We start from the raw sequence: 18,769 nt of genomic DNA on the forward strand, positions 1-18,769 counted from the left end.
TGATAGACCCGTTGGTAGCCAGGACATTCCATCATCCGTTCAATAAAAAAACCAAGAAAAAAAACTCGAGCGATTATTGTACAAGTTTATTTTAATTCTCTGCATTTGGTGCTGTATCTGAAGTGTGTTCAGGCCCTCAGTACCCACAGTGCCTGACTGGAACCACCCTGGGCAGGCTGTGACCCATGTATTGTCTCTCCCTGTGAGCCCCTCAGGAAGGCAGAGGGAAAGACTGAACCCAGAAATCAGTGGAGTAAATCCTGAGAGTAGACAATAGGTCGATGAGTATCTGACGAGAGAGCTGAACGTTTCAGGTATGGACTCAGGGTCAACCTCCAGCTTCTAACGTGCCTATTTGCATCTTACAGGAAAATCTGCTTTGCTCCCACTGCCCATCAATCAGTCTAATAGGCATTAACGGTCGCACCACACTGTCTCCTATTTATAGTTTAGATCAAACTTGGAGGCAGAAATGCAATAACCTGGAGTCATTTGAGGGTTATGGAGAATGCCCTCAAATCCACCATGTTATGGGAAGAAGTTTGATTCCAGACTAAACAGCATGTGGAGAACTTCACTACAACTCAATTTAATAGGGCAGCAAATGTGACTGTTTATATTATCCCTCCCAGTGTTAGGGGGCACGGCCTTTGCACACACTTGGTTAGAGAACAGAGAAGTGCAGTGGTCACAGGTCCCTACCTGAAGCCCAGAGCCCTGTACAAGAGTCTTCAACCCAGGGCTGGAGCTGTTGTTTCAAATCAACTGACTTCCAGCCAAACTGGAATTTGAAGCCGGTGTGGGAAATAGTCGTCATAGCCACAGAACAAAGGGAGCCAATGGAATAGCTTGGACCCATCACCGAGGTGCAGCAGTATCTCAGGCCAGACCCGTCATGTATCCTACATGTTTATTGCTGGTACTATTACATATGATGTACCACCAGAGGGCACTACAGTGGGAGACTTGTAGGTTACCTGTACAGTTGTGCCTGGCCGAGTATAAAAGGCAGGCCACCAGGTGTGATCCTCATTCTTGAGTTACCAATAAAAGACTAAGGTCGCTACAGTTCAAGTACAGCACTGCCTCATGGAGTCATTGGCGCCCTGCTGGACCACATGATCCACCCCGACCAGTCCTACATGGTTCTGGGCCGGACAATCCACGATAACATCCATCTGGTCCGGGACCTCATCCATCATTCCCAGGAGGCTGGTCTGTCGGTCGCCTTCCTATCTCTCGACCAAGAGAAGGCATTCGACAGGGTGCATCACGACTATCTGTTGGGAACTCTGCGCGCTTTCGGGATCGGGATGCACTTCGTTGCCCGGATCCGACATTTGTACGCCGCCGCGGAGTGTCTGATTAAGGTTAACGGGTCTTTGAAGGCACCCCTTCGCTTTGGAAGAGGGTTGCGCCAGGGATGCCCCATGTTCGGCCAGGTTTATGCCATTTGCGTGGAGCCTTTCCTGCGCCTCCTGCGGACGAGGTTGACGGGACTGGCTCTGCAAGGGCCGGGCGTGGAGGTCGTCCTCTCGGCTTACGCCGATAACGTGCTCCTCACGGTCGAGGATCCCGTTGACCTGCGGAGGATGCGTGAATGCTAGGCGATTTACTCGGCCGCATCCTCCGCAGGTCAACGGGGAGAAATGTTCCGGACTCCTGGTGGGTCAGTGGCGGGTGGACTCCCTGCCGGAGGAGCTCAGGCCTTTTGCCTGGAGCACGACCCATCTCCTCTATCTGAGAGTCTACCTTAGCCCCGACGAGGAAGCCTGGCCGGCGAACTGGCAAGAGCTGGAGGCCAAGGTCGCCGCTCGGCTAGGGCGCTGGACAGGACTGCTCCGAGTGCTGTCCTACAGAGGTCGAGCGCTAGTCATAAACCAGCTGGTGGCCACCATGCTGTGGTACCGGCTGGTCATTTGACCCCTCCCCCTGCGTTTGTCGCCAAGATACAGAAGAAGCTGGTGGACTTCTTCTGGAACAACAGGAAGCACTGGGTCTCTGCCGCAGTCTTGAGACTCCCGCTTAGGGAGGGTGGTCAGTCGTTGGTGTGCGTCAGCACCCAGCTAGCGACTTTCCATCTTCAGACCCTGCAGAGATACCTTTACGTCGAGCCCCCTCCTTGGTGACGTGCGCTGGCGACGTATTTCTTCCGCCAGCAGCACAGCCTCAACTACGACACGCAGCTCCTGTTTGTGAGCTTGGGGGTCGTCAGGACCGCCGTCCAGGAGCTGCCTGTCTTTTACAAGGAACTCACCAGGGTCTGGAACAAAGTCTCCACCAAGCGCAGCTCTCCACCGGCTGGAGTGGCGGCTGTTCTGCAGGAGCCGCTGCTCAGGAATCTTTACGTCCATGACCGAGGTTTTAGGTGGCAGGCGGACGAGAGGGCTGTGGCTGGCGAGGTGACCAGGGTCAGAGACCTGCTCGATGGCGGAAGAGCGGGCTGAATGGCGCCAGACATGCTGGCACGGCGCCTATATTTGGCCGCCGCCGCCACGCGGCCGATGCCATCGAGTCGCTAAAAACAGCACTGGGCCCTGACTCCGTTTGGTGTGTCAAGGAGGCTCAAGCATGTGGGGAGATCCCATCCGAACTGACCCCCATCCGTACGAAATTCCTGATCGGTGCCAAACCCCGAAACCTCCCTCGGGAACCGGCGCCTCACAACTTGAGCCGCCTCGGGGAAATCCCCTCCGTGCCTTTCAGTTCTGCGCGGAGGGCTTTCCTGTACGGGCTGCTCCTGCACACTCTCAACCTTGCAATCCTCGTCTGCCATCCGGACACGCCATGGCGTACCATCTTGCCGTCCGGAGGAGGCGGGGGTCCCTGATGGAGTGCACTCTATGCGGGAGTCCTCCCACTATTTATCGGGGACTTGGCCTGGAGGGTGGTGCACGGAGCAGTCCCGTGCAATACATTTTTAAGCTGGTTCACGGGCTCCCAGGCCGCCTGCAATTTCTGCGGTCTGGAAGAGTCTGTGTTCCATGTTTTTACTGAATGTGCGACGTTGCAGCACCTGTTCCATTATTTAAAGGGGCTGCTCCTCAATTTATGGCTGCACTTCAGTCCCACACTCCTGATCTTTGGGCACCCTGTGCGGAGGGGAGCGGATAGGTCCGAGGGCCTCCTCGTAGGACTGCTCCTGGGCACGGCCAAGGGTGCCATCAGCCGGTCCAGGCAGCGGGAGTCGAGGGGGTCATTCAGCCTGATTGCCTGCCTCTCTTCCGCGCCTACACCCGGGCCAGGATATCCTTAGAGATGGAGCATGCGGTGTCCACCGGTACGCTCGCGGCCTTCCGTGAGAAGTGGGCTCCGGAGGGACTGTAGTGCATCATCACCCTCGGCAACCAAATTTTAATTTGATTTTATTTGTTTTAAAGTTTAATTTGTTTTCATTGCCGGGTTCTTAGTGTCCCCCTCCCCTTTTATAGGGGGCATGTGTAAAATATATGGTTTCAATGCCCGAAAAAAAAAAAAAGTTAAAAAAAACACAAAAAAAAATAAAAGGTGCTGCAGGGTTAGTTGAGTGGTTTGGGATCATGGGGGATTGTGTAGGGAGGGCACTGGTCTCAGTGCTACTGATATTTGGTGACAGTTTGGAGGCCAGAGGTTTCAATGGAGAAGAGTAAAGGCCACCCCTGGGCCTCAGAGAGTCCCTCCTCCTGGGCCTCCCTTTGGTTCCCGTCTCCGTGTGTCTGAGGGGTGCAGTGTGTCCCCACTGCACACTGTGATGGTGCAGTGTGGGGAGCACAACCTGCTGGTCAGGGTACACATGGATTTATTTGGAACCAGGCACCTGATTAAAGCTGCTGACCTGATCCTGGGGACAGTAGTTTGTCGACCAACCGGGATCGACTCTCCGAATCGCACCGTCCTCTTTGACTATGGGCTCCATGAGTGTGGCAGCTCAGTGAAGGTAATGTGATTCTTCAACTCTTGCTCTAAGCTTGCTGTGTGGATCAGTCCCCACTCTTCACTTCAACTCTTGGTGAGAGGGCATGGATGAGGGGACTCCTGTCTCCTGCTTTTAAACCTCAAATTTGCTCTGGAATTCTGTATTGTGCTTTGCTTTAACTGGTCTTCCCTTGTCTCTCCATCCTGGTGATCTCACCGCTATTGTCCTTGAGCCTTCACTTGGGTTTGTCCAAACTTTTCCGTTTTTATACCTTGTGGATATTCAGCTCTGTTGCCCTTCTTGATCGGGTTAACAGGGATTCAGTTTGATCTAATCTGGTTGATGAATACTTGGAATAAGAATTGAGATGCAATGCACTATAGAGGAACTGCACACTTTCCCTGTAATTCGAATGTGAGTGAATTAAATGAGGCTTATAGCTAGTCTATTCAGTGCTCCAAATGAATGGTAACTTGTGGCATTAACTATCCATTGAAGCCATTCTTTGAGTCGGTTTGCCATTGAATGGGTTTCGATCTTGTACTTACAATCTCCCTGCATTAACTGCAGAGGCTGCACAACTTCTGACTACATGAGAACATCATAGGAGCAGGAGCAGCCCATACAGCCCCTCGAACCTGCTCTGCCATTCCATATGATCCATGGTCCACTTCCCTTCCATATCCCAAAGTGCTGAAGAATTTATCGAGCCCCCTCTGGAATTTACTCTATAAGCATCCACATCCCTCTTGGGTGGAGAATTTCAAAGCTTCACAACCCTCAATAAAGAAATCATTCCTCTTCTTAGTATTAAATGGCTGACCCCATCTCCTGAGACTGTGATTGCAAGTTCTAGACACACAGCCAGGAAAAACAAACTCTCAGCATCGACCCTGTACTAAACTTATTTATTGAGATCACCCCTCATTTTTAACTCCAGAATAGAAAGTTCTCCATTTCAGACCAGAACTTCATTGCATAAAACTGAATTCCATTTCTTAACCTGATGTATTTCAGATAGCTGGAAATGTCCTTGTCTACACCACCCACCTGAACCACACCCCCAAGGCTCTTGGATCTGTCATTGTATGATCCAATGGAGCTGTCGTTCCCATTGAGTGCCGTTATTATAGGTAACCATTGAGTGAATGAAAACTCGATCAAACGCATGTTCTTTGACATTGTCCCTTGTCTTTCCAGGAAGGGCAATGTGAGCAGTAACCCGATCAAGCCCACCTGGATCCCGTTCAGCTCCACCAAGTCTGGAGAAGGGCTTCTGTCATTCTCTCTGCGCCTAATGGCTGGTATGTGCTGGGTGGCTGGGGAGTGATTTCCTGTCACTCACTGGGAGTTGCAGCCACTGTCCCCAACCGTTGTCCTCTTGTCCTTCAGATGACTGGCTTACAGAGCGCACCTCGACTGTCTACTACCTGGGCGACCTCATTCACATTGAGGCCTCTGTTTCAATGACCAACCACATGCCCCTGAAGCTCTACATTGACCGCTGTGTCAATACGTTAAGCCCAGACAAGGACTCCACCCTGAGTTACAGTTTCATTGACTACAATGGGTAAGGAGTTCTCTGCTTTCTCCAGCTGTTCCCATCTCCATGGCTTCATGTGATTCACTCCATGGCCTGTGTTGTAATCTTTCTTCAGTTGCCTCCTGGACAGCAAAGCTGAGGACTCCTTCTCAACCTTCGTTGCCAAGAGACGAGCGTGAGTTGGACAAGCTCCACTTTGACCTGGATGCGTTCCGCTTCTTTGATGATGACCGTTCCTTGGTAAGAGGAAGCTGCCCATTGGGTTCTCCATGTTGGGAGGGACTCACGGACTAACGGCTGGTGTTGAATGTATCCCTCAGATTTCCATCACCTGTCACCTGAAGGTTGCTGCAGTAGATCGGAGAGATTCCATGAGCAAAGCTTGTACTTTCCAGAAGCTGCAGAATGTGTAAGTTCCCCCTCTCTCCCTCAGGATGTGTTGTGTGGAGAAGTGATGCCCAACCTGATTGTTGCACCGATTGTCTTGTTTAGCTGGGCCCCATTGGAAGGATCGAACAATGACGTTTGCGCCTCTTGTGATTTGGGCGACTGCGGTGCCATGAGGGAGTTGGGCTTTCCTTCCAGAGGAAGGAGGGACCTTGTACCTGAAGCTGGTAGGACATTGATCCTCTAGATGTTGGAGGTCCCCCTTTACCCTCTCTAACTGGAATGTTTGATATTGCAGGGAGTGATGCTGAATTGAAGTGGGAGGGTGAGGCCTCACTTGGACCCCTGGTCATTCTGGACACTGATGTGACTGACCTGGCAACTGAGTCCCTTACTGAGGTTGGGCAATGGAAGCAGGAGAGGTCTCCAGGGGGTGAGTGGGCCCACTGCTAGTTTCCATTTCCCCCTCAGTATTTCCTTCAGTAACCATTGGTTTCTCATTGCTCTTTAGGTGTGGCGTCTGAGGTGGTCCTGATGCTGGCCCTGACTGTGACAGCAGTCTCTCTGATCTCTGCTGCTTTGATGGCCTTGTTCCTGTACAGGAAACATAAGCAAACCCAGTTCAACTGGTTATAAAATGATCAATAAAGCATTGATTTTGTGTACCTTGTGCCTGTTTGTTCATTGGTCACTCTGTCCCTTGGTTCCCCGTGTTGTAACTGGTCCAGGTAACTTGTCCCATAATGACTGGTTAAAAGCTTATCCTGGGTTGGGTTGTGACTATGGTAACTGCCCAGCCTTCACTGTACAGGTCCATGAGCTCCAGGTGAGTGGAACTGCCCTGAGGGATTGGTGCAAGCTTGGTGATTGGTCCAAGTTATTCCATTGTCTCCCTTTCACAAGGACTCCACTCCAGTTTGAGATCAATTGATCATCCCTAATGGGGTGACCCATTATTTACTTGACTTCCCAGCCAGTTTGATGAGCTCCAGCCCTGGTTTGACAACTCTTGTGCACTGGGGCTTCAAGTCGGGACCGCTACTGTCTGTCTTCCATAACCATGTGTCCAAATGCCCTGCCCCTTGCTCTCGGTGATATAAATGTTTCCATTTCCTGTACTTCCATAAGTGAAGTTCCCCAGCTGTCGATTAAGCTGGAATTATTCCCGTGGCCTGAGAGAACAGCAAGAAATCATCTTCTGTCTTTGTTCATGCTCCAATGTGGGAGAGCTTGGTAGTGAAGTAAACAAAACCCTTCCAAGTGTGGGATCATTCCACTGTGTCTCCTGTCCTGGATCTGGCTGTATGGACTGGGACAGAAATGGGCTTGCAGCATTTCTGACCTGGGCACATTTTGCCCATCACCATGTAGGTGTGGTTTGTTGCTGTAGTTTCTAGCTTATTTGATTCACCCTGCAGTGGAAATGGAGTGACTGGGTGCCAATGGAACTGGCACTATTCAGAGCCCTAATATACAGCCCATAGTTTGGCTGCATCTTCCCCTGGGTGAAGGGGAGTGCCTGAGATTAGCTGGGAATCACATGGTGCCAGAGGTTGGGGTTTGAACCAATTGTCATCTCTCTCGCTGGAGAATGGCAGAGAAGGAGCTTCTAACAATCATTCCCCTACTCTTCCCCTGAGGGCGTGAGTGGACTGTCTCCCTCATTGAGCTTCTCCACTGCCAGCTCTCTGACTCCTATGTTCCTGTCTGGGAACAAGGTGGGCTCCAGTGTCACTGCCCCCTATTGGGGTTTTAGTGTCAGTGTCTCAGCCTCCAACAGTCGCAGAAGCTCGGATGGGTGCCCAAAGACATTTAGTACAGACTGAGAATAGCCTTTAATATAATCTGCAATGTACAGGGACTAGGGATTAGAGTGGAACATGGGCTGTTCTAACTTGAGGGGCAGCTCAGTACAGGAACAGTTAGTGGAGTTCGAAGCTCATGGACAGGCGATGGTGCTGGAGGTGGGTTGACTTTCTACAGGTCCTTGCTACTTGATACTTTGTTTTCTGGTTTGCCCACTGTCTCTCTACTCTATACGCCAACAATACCTTCTGTAAGGAATGGTTTCCTTCTTTAAATACTGAAGGAAAAAAAATCTTCACAAATTTTAGGATCTAGTAAATCGAGCCCAGGTCTGTGTTGAGTTGTGGAGTAAAATCTTACTACAATAAACATGGACTCGGGTCAGACCAGCAGAGGTTTCTCCAAACATTGAACAAAACTGTCTCCCTGATCCCAGGTGTGGGATGGTCTGAGCTGAGAGGCTGATGGAGCGATTGTTAAATAACTTTGCTGCATAATCCGTGGGCCCAGTCCGCGGTTTGTCATATTTTATACTCTGGTTGCTCCTGCCACTGCTCAGTGAGTGTTGCTTGCTCTATTATGGGCTGTCTCTATGGTTACGCATTGTAATAAAGCAACCTCTCTCTAAAATGTCATAAAATCAGGGGGCACTTTATTACTGATACAACTCAAAATAGCTGTCAGTAATCAACTGCGCCCTGAACGGGGTCACACTCCCAAAACTTTTCAAGTGCCCGCTTTTTTTTTTGAGGGCACTAAACACAAATTATACTACTGCCCCTGGCTAAAAGTGGTGGGGGGTTGGGCACTAAAAACGTAATTAAATCGCACTTTGGACATGGTTCAAATTAAAGTTTGGTTGCCGGGGATGATGATGCACTCTAGTTCCTCCGGCGCCCACCTCTCGCGGAAGGCTGCGAGTGTACCAGTGGATAGCCTGGTTCAGATGTAACCGCGGAAGAGAGACAGATAGTGAGGCAGAACGACTCCCTCGACCGCCCGCTGCCTGGACCGGCTGATGGCCCCCTTGGCCGTGCCCAGGAGCAGTCCTACGAGGAGGCCTTCTGACCTGCCCGCTCCCCTCCGTAGAGGGTGCCCAAAGATCAGGAGTGTGGGACTGAAGTGCAACCAGAATTTGAGGAGCAGTCGCTTCAAATAGTGAAAAAGGGGCTGCAAACTCACATACTCTACACATACATGTTACACGGATTCCCTGTGCCTTTCAGTTCTGCGCGGAGGGCCCTCCTGTACTGGCTGCTCTTGCACATTCTCCACGTTGCCATCGTTGTCTGCCGTCCAGACACGCCATGCGCACCATTTGCCGTCCGCAGAAGGCGGGGGTCCTCAATAGAGTGCACTCTACGCGAGAGTCCTTCCCTTATTTATTGGAGACTTGGCCTGGAGGGTGTTGCATGGAGCAGTCCCGTGCAATAAGTTTTTTACGTCGTTTCACGGGCTCCCAGTCTACCTGTAATTTCTGCGGCCTGGAGGAGTCCGGAGGGGAGCGGGCAGGTCGGAAGGCCGCCTCATAGGACTGCTCCTGGGCACGGCCATCAGCCAGTCCAAGCAGCGGGCGGTCGAGAGGGTCATTCAGCTCGACTGCCTGCCTCTCTTCTGCGGTTACATCCGAGCCAGGGTGTCCCTGGAAATGGAGCACGCGGTGTCCACCGGTATGCTCGCGGCCTTCCGCGAGAGGTGGGCGCCGGAGGGACTGAAGTGAAGCATCACCCCCGGCAACCAAATTTTAATTTGATCCTTTTAATGTCAAAAGTTTAATTTGTTTAATGTGTCGGTTTTAGTGCTCCTTTAATAAGGGGGCACTTGTGTAATGACTCAAGAGTCTTGTTCCTGTAAACTGACTCAGGTGTAAACCTGATCCAACTTGATTCACGCCCGAAGTATCCGTGTGACATGGTACCCACGCTTATATACCAGTGACCGCGCACATACGCGTACAGCCCGATGACCTCGAACAGTGGTGCCCCCTGGTGTCTGATGATCCCAAGCATCAATACATAACAACATTCCCCTTCAAGATCTTAATATCAGTCTCTTTACAAATTAAGATGATCTGGGACTTTCCTCTCACGAGTTGATCATCTCAGTTCAACTTTAGTTCTGGGCGAGCGTTCTGAGTCAGTTGTGACTGAAGGCTGAGTAACCGATCTGATGGGAGTGGTAATGACCACATCAGAGACTGAAGGTCCAGGTTCAGTAATGACAGCAAAGTCCTCTGATGAATGAACATTGGTCGGTTGGTCACTGACTGCATCTTCCTCAAATGCTTCCAGTTCATCCGTGTGCCGCAGTTTTACCTGATCAACATGTTTCCTGCATGTTTTCCCATTCTTGAGCACGACAATAAACACTGTTACTCTCCTTGGCCATAACAGTTCCGGCGATCCACTTTGGACCTTGACCATAGTTCAATACATAAACCGGATCGTTGACAGAGATGTCACCTGACATAGCAACATGATCATGATACCATTGCTGACTTTGACGTCTGTTTTCAACACGATCATTCGGATCAGGATGAACAAGAGAAAGTTTGGTCTTGAGATCTCTCTTCATCAGTAGTTCAGCAGGGGAGACCCCAGTAAGTGTATGAGGTCTTGTCCTGTAACTGAACAATATACATAACAAACGAGTCTGCAGTGAACCCTGAGTTATACGTTTCATACTCTGCTTGATCGTTTGAACATCACGCTCTGCTTGACCATTCGAAGCAGGTTTGAATGGAGCTGCCCTCACATAGAAACATAGAAACTCCTGAAACTCAAGACTTGTGAAGCACACAACGATGTCAGGCAAACCATGTGTAGCAAACATGATATGAAGGCTCTCAATAGTAGCTGCAGATGTACTAGATGACATAATAATACATGCTATCCACTTTGAATATGCATCCACCACAACAAAAAACATCTTTCCCATGAAAGGGCCCACAAAATCGATGTGGATCCTCGACCATGGTTTAGATGGCCATGACCAAAGACTCAGCGGAGATTCCACTGGCACTTTACTTAGCTGCATGCAAGTGTTGCACTGATGCACACATGATTCCAGATCTGAGTCAATTCCAGGCCACCATGCATGAGACCTAGCAATGGCTTTCATCATGAAATACCAGGATGAGTGCTATGAAGTTCACGTACCAATTTTTCTCTACCTTTCTTAGGCATAATGACACGATTACCCTACAGTAAACGATCTGACGAAATGGACAGCTGATCTTTGCGACGGTTCTAAGGTTTGGTCTCATCACACATCTCCATAAATATTGCAGATCAATCACCGCTGAGGACACAACGTTTCACAACCAATAAAATAGGGTCATGGCTGGTCCAGATCCTCACTTGTTGAGCAGTGACAGGAGTTCCTTCACTCTCAAAAGCATCCATTACTAACAATAGATCTGCAGGTTGAGGCATCTCCATATCAGGTGTGGGCAAGGCAGACGACTCAGTGCATCGGCACAATTCTCAGTGCCAGGTCTATGACAAATAACATAATCATAGGCAGACAATCTGAATACAGGATGATGCATTAGTATTAATACCTTTGTTTTCCGAAAACAATGAAATAAGTGGCTTGTGATCCAGTTCGAGCTCGAAATGAAGACCAAACAGGTACTGATGCATTTTTTTGACACCGTACACACAGGCCAAAGCTTCTTTTTCTACCATGCTGTAAGCTCTTTCCGCCTTTCACAAACCTCTCGAAGCATATGCAACAGGTTGTAACTTTCCTGACTCATTTGCTTGTTGGAGTACACAGCCAACCCCATATGATGAAGCATTACAGATGCTTACATGGATCATAATGATCAAGCAACTTGTTTGAACAGAGCAGATTCTTAGGTTTCTCAAAGACTCCACCTTGAGACACACCCAGACCCAGTTGTCGCCTTTTCTGATTAGCATCTTCAGTGGCTCTAACAAAGTGCTCAATTTGGGTAAGAAATTACCGAAGTAGTTGTGTAACCCAAGGAATGAATGCAGCTCCATCACATTCTGAGGTGCATTTTTGATGGCCTTGGTTTTTGAATCAGTAGGCCCGATGCCATCAGCAGCAATTTTCCTCCCCAGGAATTCAACTTCAGGCACCATGAAGACACACTTCGAACGTTTCAGCCTGAGCCCTACTTTGTCCATAATGATGTAGGACTCCTTCAAGATTGTTCAGATGTTCAGCAATGTTGTGACTTGTGACCAGAATGTCATCTTGAAACATGACAGTTCTAGGAATGGACTTCAGTAGACTCTCCATGTTCCTCTGAAATATGGCTGCAGCCAAACGAATTCCAAAAGGACACCTGTTATAGACAAATAGTCCTTTATAGGTGTTTATGCAGGTGAATTTCTTCGAAGTGCCGACAAGCTCCTGTGTCATATAGGCAGACATCAGATCTAGTTTAGTGAACGACTTGCCACCAGCTAGCATGGCGAACAGATCATCAGCCTTCGGTAGCGGATACTGATCCTGTTTCGAAAATCGGTTAATCATAACCTTGTAGTCTCCACAAATCCTGACAGTGCCATCACTCTTCAATACAGGAACAATGGGACTGGCGCACTCGTTAAACTCGACCGGTGATATAATCCATTCACGTTGGAGTCTGTCAAGTACAAATTCAACCTTCTCCCTCATCATGTAAGGAACAGACCGAGCTTTATGATAGACAGGCCTTGCATCAGAATCCAGGTGAATCTGCACCTTGGCTCCAGTAAAATTACCAATGCCCGGTTCAAACAAAGAAGGAAACTTCTTCAACACTTGAGCACACGAAGTGTCATCCACCGAGGACAACGCTTTGACATCATTCCAGTTCCACTTGATTTTCTTGAGCCAATTCCTGCTGAACAGCATTGGACCATTACCTGGACGATCCATAATGGTAGATCATGAACCAAACCATCAAAAGACACTTTGACTACTGCATTGCCAGTCACCGGTATGAGTTCCTTAGTGTAAGTACGCAACTTGGCATTGACTGGACTCAGCTTAGACTTCACAGCCTCAGTGTCCCACAGCTTGTTGAATGTCCTTTGGCTCATTATTGACTGACTCACACCCGTGTCCAGCTCCATTGATACAGGCATGCCATTCAGCTTCACATTAATGGTTATCGGCTGGCTCTTTCCCAAGAGCGAATACAGACAATAAACTTCCTCCCCGGGTTGTGTATCCGAACCAGCACTGTACTGGTTATCATTAAAAATGTGATGAGCCCATAAATGAATGTGCCCATAACTGAGCATCCTTGCTCAGTTATGGGCACATTCTCTGAAGATGCCCCACTTTTGAACAGCCATTAAAGGCGTATTGTTTAAACCGACACTGATGAGGCCAATGATTGCCCCCACAACGCCAACAGGGTGAAGTCTGATTCGTACCAGTTGGCGGACTCTGAGCAGCGACAAGTTTCACATAAGCAGTCGAGTAGGCCCTGCCAGAAAACGACACAATCTTGTTTACAGTACCTGCCGTGGAGCTCTGACTCTTCGATGATATCTGCTTCAAATTATCATCAGTTGTCATGCATGCCTCGGCAGTCGCGATGGCCTTTCTCAAATCCAGCTTTTCTTCGGTCAATAACTTCCGAAGAATCACATCAGGGTTGATGCCTATCACTAAGAAATCTTGCAGCGTCTTCAACACGTTCCCGAACTTACACGGCTCAGCAAGACATGGTAGGTCAGCGATGAATCCCGACACATCCTGGCCCTCAGCATGAACATGCGTATAGAAGCGATAGCGTGAGATGATGATCCCGTCTTTTGGCTTTAGATGGTCACGCACCAAAACACACAAATCTTTGTACTCTTTGTCCGTTGGACTTAAAGGCGAGAGAAGGTTCTTCATAAGGCCCTAAATTTCCGAACCACAAACGGTGAGGAAAACCGCCCTGCGCCGAATTGCGTCAGCCTCTCCCTCCATTTTGTTGATCACAAAATACTGATCCAGGCGGTCGATAAAAGCCGCCCAATGCTCGCCCTCTGCAAATCTCTCCAGAATTCCAATAGTGTCCATTGTACATGCGAAGGTTCTTAAGTTACCTCGCCAAATATAATGACTCAAGAGTCTTGTTACTGTAAACGGCCTCAGGTGCAAACCTGACCCAACTTTATTCATGCCCAAAGTACCCGCATGACACAGTACCCACGCTTATATACCAGTGACCGCGCACACGCACGTACAGCCTGATGACCTCCAACAGCGGCGCCCCCTGGTATCTGGTGACCCCAGGCATCAATACATAACAACTTGATTATTGGTTCAACTTAAAATAGTTGTGGTGCTGATTTCTGTCAGGTGACACCGGGCCATTCACTGCCACTCCTATTGGTCCAATTTACATCGGTCCGCCTGGCAATAAATCCATCCGTTCTGTCATTGGGTAGAAATTGTGGAGATTGGGGCCGGTTAATTGGCTCAATGTTGCTGCTTCTGGTATCATTGGTGTCAGGTGACTGCAGCTTGTGTGTATAAAAGGTACTGGTTGGGGGCTGCAGGGATAGTTGAGTGGTTTGGGATCATGGGGGATTGTGTAGTGAGGGCACTGGTCCCAGTACTGCTGTTAGTTGGGGTTGTTTGCCCCTCTGATATTTGGCGACAGTTTGGAGGCCAGAGGTTTCCATGGAGAAGAGTCAAGGCCACCCCTGGGGCTCAGACAGTCCCTCCCTTTGGTTCACGTCTCCGTGTGTCTGAGGGGCGCAGTGTGTTCCCACTGCACACTGTGATGGTGCAGTGTGGGGAGCACAACCTGCTGGTCAGGGTACACATGGATTTATTTGGGACCAGGCACCTGGTTAAAGCTGCTGACCTGACCCTGGGGGCAGTAGGTTGTCGGCCAACTGGGATCGACTCTCCGAACCGCACCGTCCTCTTTGACTATGGGCTCCATGAGTGTGGCAGCTCAGTGAAGGTAATGTGATTCTTCAACTCTTGCTCTAAGCTTGGTGTGTGGATCAGTCCCCACTCTTCACTCCAACTCTTGGTGAGGGTGCATTGATGAGGGGACTCCTGTCTCCTGCTTTTAAACCTCAAACTTGCTTTGGAATTGTGCATTGTGCTTTGCTGTAACTGGTTTTCCCTAGTCTCTCCAACCTTGTGATCTCACCCCTATTGGCCTTGTGTATTCACTTGGGTTTGTCCAAACGTTTCCTGTGGTATATCCTGTCTCGTGGATATTCAGGTCACTGGGGAGTCAGTTTAGTGGTTATTTCCCATATTTAGCTTTATCTCCCACACTTCCTGTTTTTGAATACCTGGGAGCCTGGATTAAATGAGACTTAAATCTGGAGGTCTATTCATTGCCCCAAATTATTGGCAACTTTTGGAACACTTAATTGTTAAAGACTTTCATTTCTATAGCACCTTTCACAACCACCATATATCTCATAGTGCTTTACTGCCAGTGAAGTACTTTGTGAAGTGTCGTCACTGTTGTGGGAAATGTAGCAGCCAATTTGTGCACAGCAAGCTCCCACTAACAGTAATGTGATAATGACCAGATCATCTGAATGTGATGTTCATTTGAGGGATAAATAGTGGCCCAGGACACTGGGAGAACTCCCCTGCTACTCTTTGAAATAGTGCTATGGGATCTCTTTTGTCCACTTGAGTAGGTGTGGCCTCTGCTTCATGTCACATGTGAAAGATGGCACCTCAGACAGTGCAGCGCTCCCTCAGCACTGCACTAGGGTTTCAGCCTAGCTTTTTGAGCTCTAGTCTCTGCAATGGGACATGAACCCACAACCTACTCGCTCCGAGGCGAGGGTGCTACCCACTGAGCCACTCCACTTTTCTGTTGAATTGATTTTGCTCTGCTGCTTGAACTCTTTCCCCCTGCATTAACTGCAGAGGCTGCACAACCTCCCTTCCAAGAACTATGTTAATTTCTGAATCTGATTTTCAGATGGCTGGAGATTTCCTGGTCTACACCACACACCTGAACCACACCCCCAAGGCTCATGGATCTGTCATTGTGCGAACAAATGGTGCTGTCGTTCCCATTGAGTGCCGCTATTATAGGTAACCATTGAGTGAATGAAAACTCAATCTAATGCATGTTCCCTGACTCTGTCCTAAAATGGCACACTTGTCTTTCCAGGAGGGGCAATGTGAGCAGTAACCCGATCAAGCCCACCTGGATCCCGTTCAGCTCCACCAAGTCTGGAGAAGGGCTTCTGTCATTCTCTCTGCGCCTAATGGCTGGTATGTGCTGGGTGGATGGGTAGTGATTTCCTGTCACCCACTGGGAGTTGCAGCCACTGTCTCCAACCCTTGTCCTCTTGTCCTTCAGATGACTGGCTTACAGAGCGCACCACGACTGTCTACTACCTGGGTGACCTCATTCACATTGAGGCCTCTGTTTCAATGACCAACCACATGCCCCTGAAGCTCTACATTGACCGCTGTGTCGCAACGTTGAGCCCAGACAAGGACTCCACCCCAAGTTACAGCATCATTGACTACAATGGGTAAGGAGCTCTCTCCTTTCTACAGCTGGTCCTGTCTCAATGGCTTCACTTGATTCACTCCATGGCCTGTGTTTTAATCTTTCTTCAGTTGCCTCCTGGACAGCAAAGCTGAGGACTCCTTCTCAACCTTCCTGTTGCCAAGAGACGAGCGTGAGCTGGACAAGCTCCACTTTGACCTGGATGTGTTCCGTTTCTTTGGCGATGACCGTTCCTTGGTAAGAGGAAGCTGCCCATTGTGTTCTTCTTGTTGGGAGGGAGTCATTGAATAACGGCTGGTGTTGAATGTGTCCCTCAGATTTTCCTCACCTGTCACCTGAAGGTTGCTGCACTAGATCAGAGAGATTCCATGAGCAAAGCTTGTACTTTCCAGAAGCTGCAGAATGTGTAAGTTCCCCCTCTCTCTCTCCCTCAGGGATGTGTTGTGTGGAGAAGTGATGCCCAACCTGATTGTTACACTGATTGTCTTGTTTAGCTGGGCCCCATTGGAAGGATCGAACAATGACGTTTGCGCCTGTTGTGATTTGGGTGACTGCGGTGCCACGAGGGAGTTGAGCTTTCCTTCCAGAGGAAGGAGGGACCTTGTACCTGAAGCTGGTAGGACATTGATACTCTAGATGTTGGAGGTCCCCCTTTACCCTCTCTAACTGGAATGTTTGATATTGCAGGGAGTGATGCTGAGTTGAAGTGGGAGTGTGAGGCCTCACTTGGACCCCTGGTCATTCTGGACACTGATGTCACTGACCTGGCAACTGAGTCCCTTACTGAGGTTGGGCAACGGATGCAGGAGAGGTCTCCAGGAGGTGAGTGGACCACTGCTAGTTTCCATGTCCCCCTCAGTATTTCCTTCAGTAACCATTGGTTTCTCATTGCTCTTTAGGTGTGGAGTCTGAGGTGGTCGTGATGCTGGCCCTGACTGTGACAGCTGTCTCTCTGATCTCTGCTGCTATGATGGCCTTGTTCCTGTACAGGAAACACAAGCAAACCCAGTTCAACTAGTTATCAAATGGTCAATAAAGCAGTGATTAGTGTACCTTATGCCGAATTGTCCATCTCCTGTCCACACATGTAAAATACGGAGCTGTTTACACTGTAACCCTCCCTCAGTTCTGTGTTGGTGTAACTGATCCAGGTAACTAGTGCCATAATGGCTGATAAAAGCTTATCCAGGGATTGGTGGTGACTATGGTAACTGCCCAGCCTTCCCTGTGCAGGTTCATGAGCTCCAGGTGAGTGGAACTGGCCTGAGGGATTAGTGCAAGCTTGGTGCTCATTCCAAGTTATTCCATTGGCTCCCTTTCACAAGGACTCTATTCCAGTTTGAGGTCAATTGACCATCCCTAATCGGGTTGACACTTTTTTCTTTACTTCCCACTCAGTTTGATGAGCTCCAGCCCTGTTTTGACCACTTGTGCACTGGAGCTTCAGGTAGGGACTAATACTGTCTTCCATAACAATGTGTTCAAATGCCCTGCCCCTCGTGCTCGGTGATATAAATGGTATCATTTCCTGTAGTCCATAAGTAAAGTTCCCCAGCTGCTGTTTAAGCTGGAATTATTCCCATGACCCACGAGAGCAGCAAGAAGTGATCTTCTGTCCCTGTTCATGCTCTGATGCGGGAACGTTTGGTACTGGAATAAACAAACCCTTCCAAGTGTGGGATCATTCCACTGTGTCTCCTGTGTGGACTGGGACACAAATGGGCTTGCAGCATTTCTGACCTGGGCTCAATTTGCCCTTCATGTAGGTGTGGTTTGTTGCTGCAGTTTCTCGCTTGCCGAATTCACCCTGCAGTGGAAATGGAGCAACTGGGTGCCAATGGGAGCTGGCACTATTCAGAGCCGTAATATACAGCTGAGTTTGGCTGCATCTTCCCCCTGGGTGAAGGGGAGGTCTTGAGCTTAGCTGGGAATCAAATGGTGCCAGAGGTTGGGGTTTGAACTAATTGGCATCTCCCTCGCTGGAGAACGGCAGAGAAGGAGCTTCTAACAATCACTCCCCAATCTTCCCCTGAGAGGGTGAGTGGACCCTCTCCCTCACTGAGCTTCTCCAATGCCAGCTCTCTGACTCCTCTCTTCCTGCGTGGGAACAAGGTGGGCTTCTTAAAGGAGCCTCCAGTGTCGCTGGCCCCTATTGGGGCGTCAGTGTCTCAGCCTGCAACAGTTGCAGAAGCTCACGGATGGGTGTCCAAAGAAATTCAGTACAGACTGAGAATAGCCTTAAATATAATCTGCAATGTACAAGGAGTAGGGATTAGATTGGAACATGGGCTGTTCTAACTTGAGCGGCAGTACACTGGGGAGGGGAAGCTCAGTACAGGAACAGTTGGTGGAGTTAGAAACTCACGGACAGGCGATGGTGCTGGAGGTGGGCTGCCTCTCTACAGGTCCCTGCTGCTTGATGCTCTGTTTTCTGGTTTGCCCACTGTCTCTCCTGTACATGCCAACAATATCTACTGGAAGGAAGAGTTTCATTTTTTAAATTCTGAAGGAAAAACAAAACCTTCACCATTTTCAGGCTCTAGTAAATCAAGGAGGAGTTAAACCTTACTGCACTAAACCGGGACTCTGGTCAGACCAGCAGAGCTTTCTCCAAGAATTGAACAAAACTGTCTTATGTATAAAGAGTCAGACTGAACACTTAGCTCAAAGT

Source organism: Pristiophorus japonicus, chromosome 4, assembly GCF_044704955.1.
Source record: "Pristiophorus japonicus isolate sPriJap1 chromosome 4, sPriJap1.hap1, whole genome shotgun sequence".
Taxonomy (NCBI): Eukaryota; Metazoa; Chordata; class Chondrichthyes; family Pristiophoridae; genus Pristiophorus; species Pristiophorus japonicus.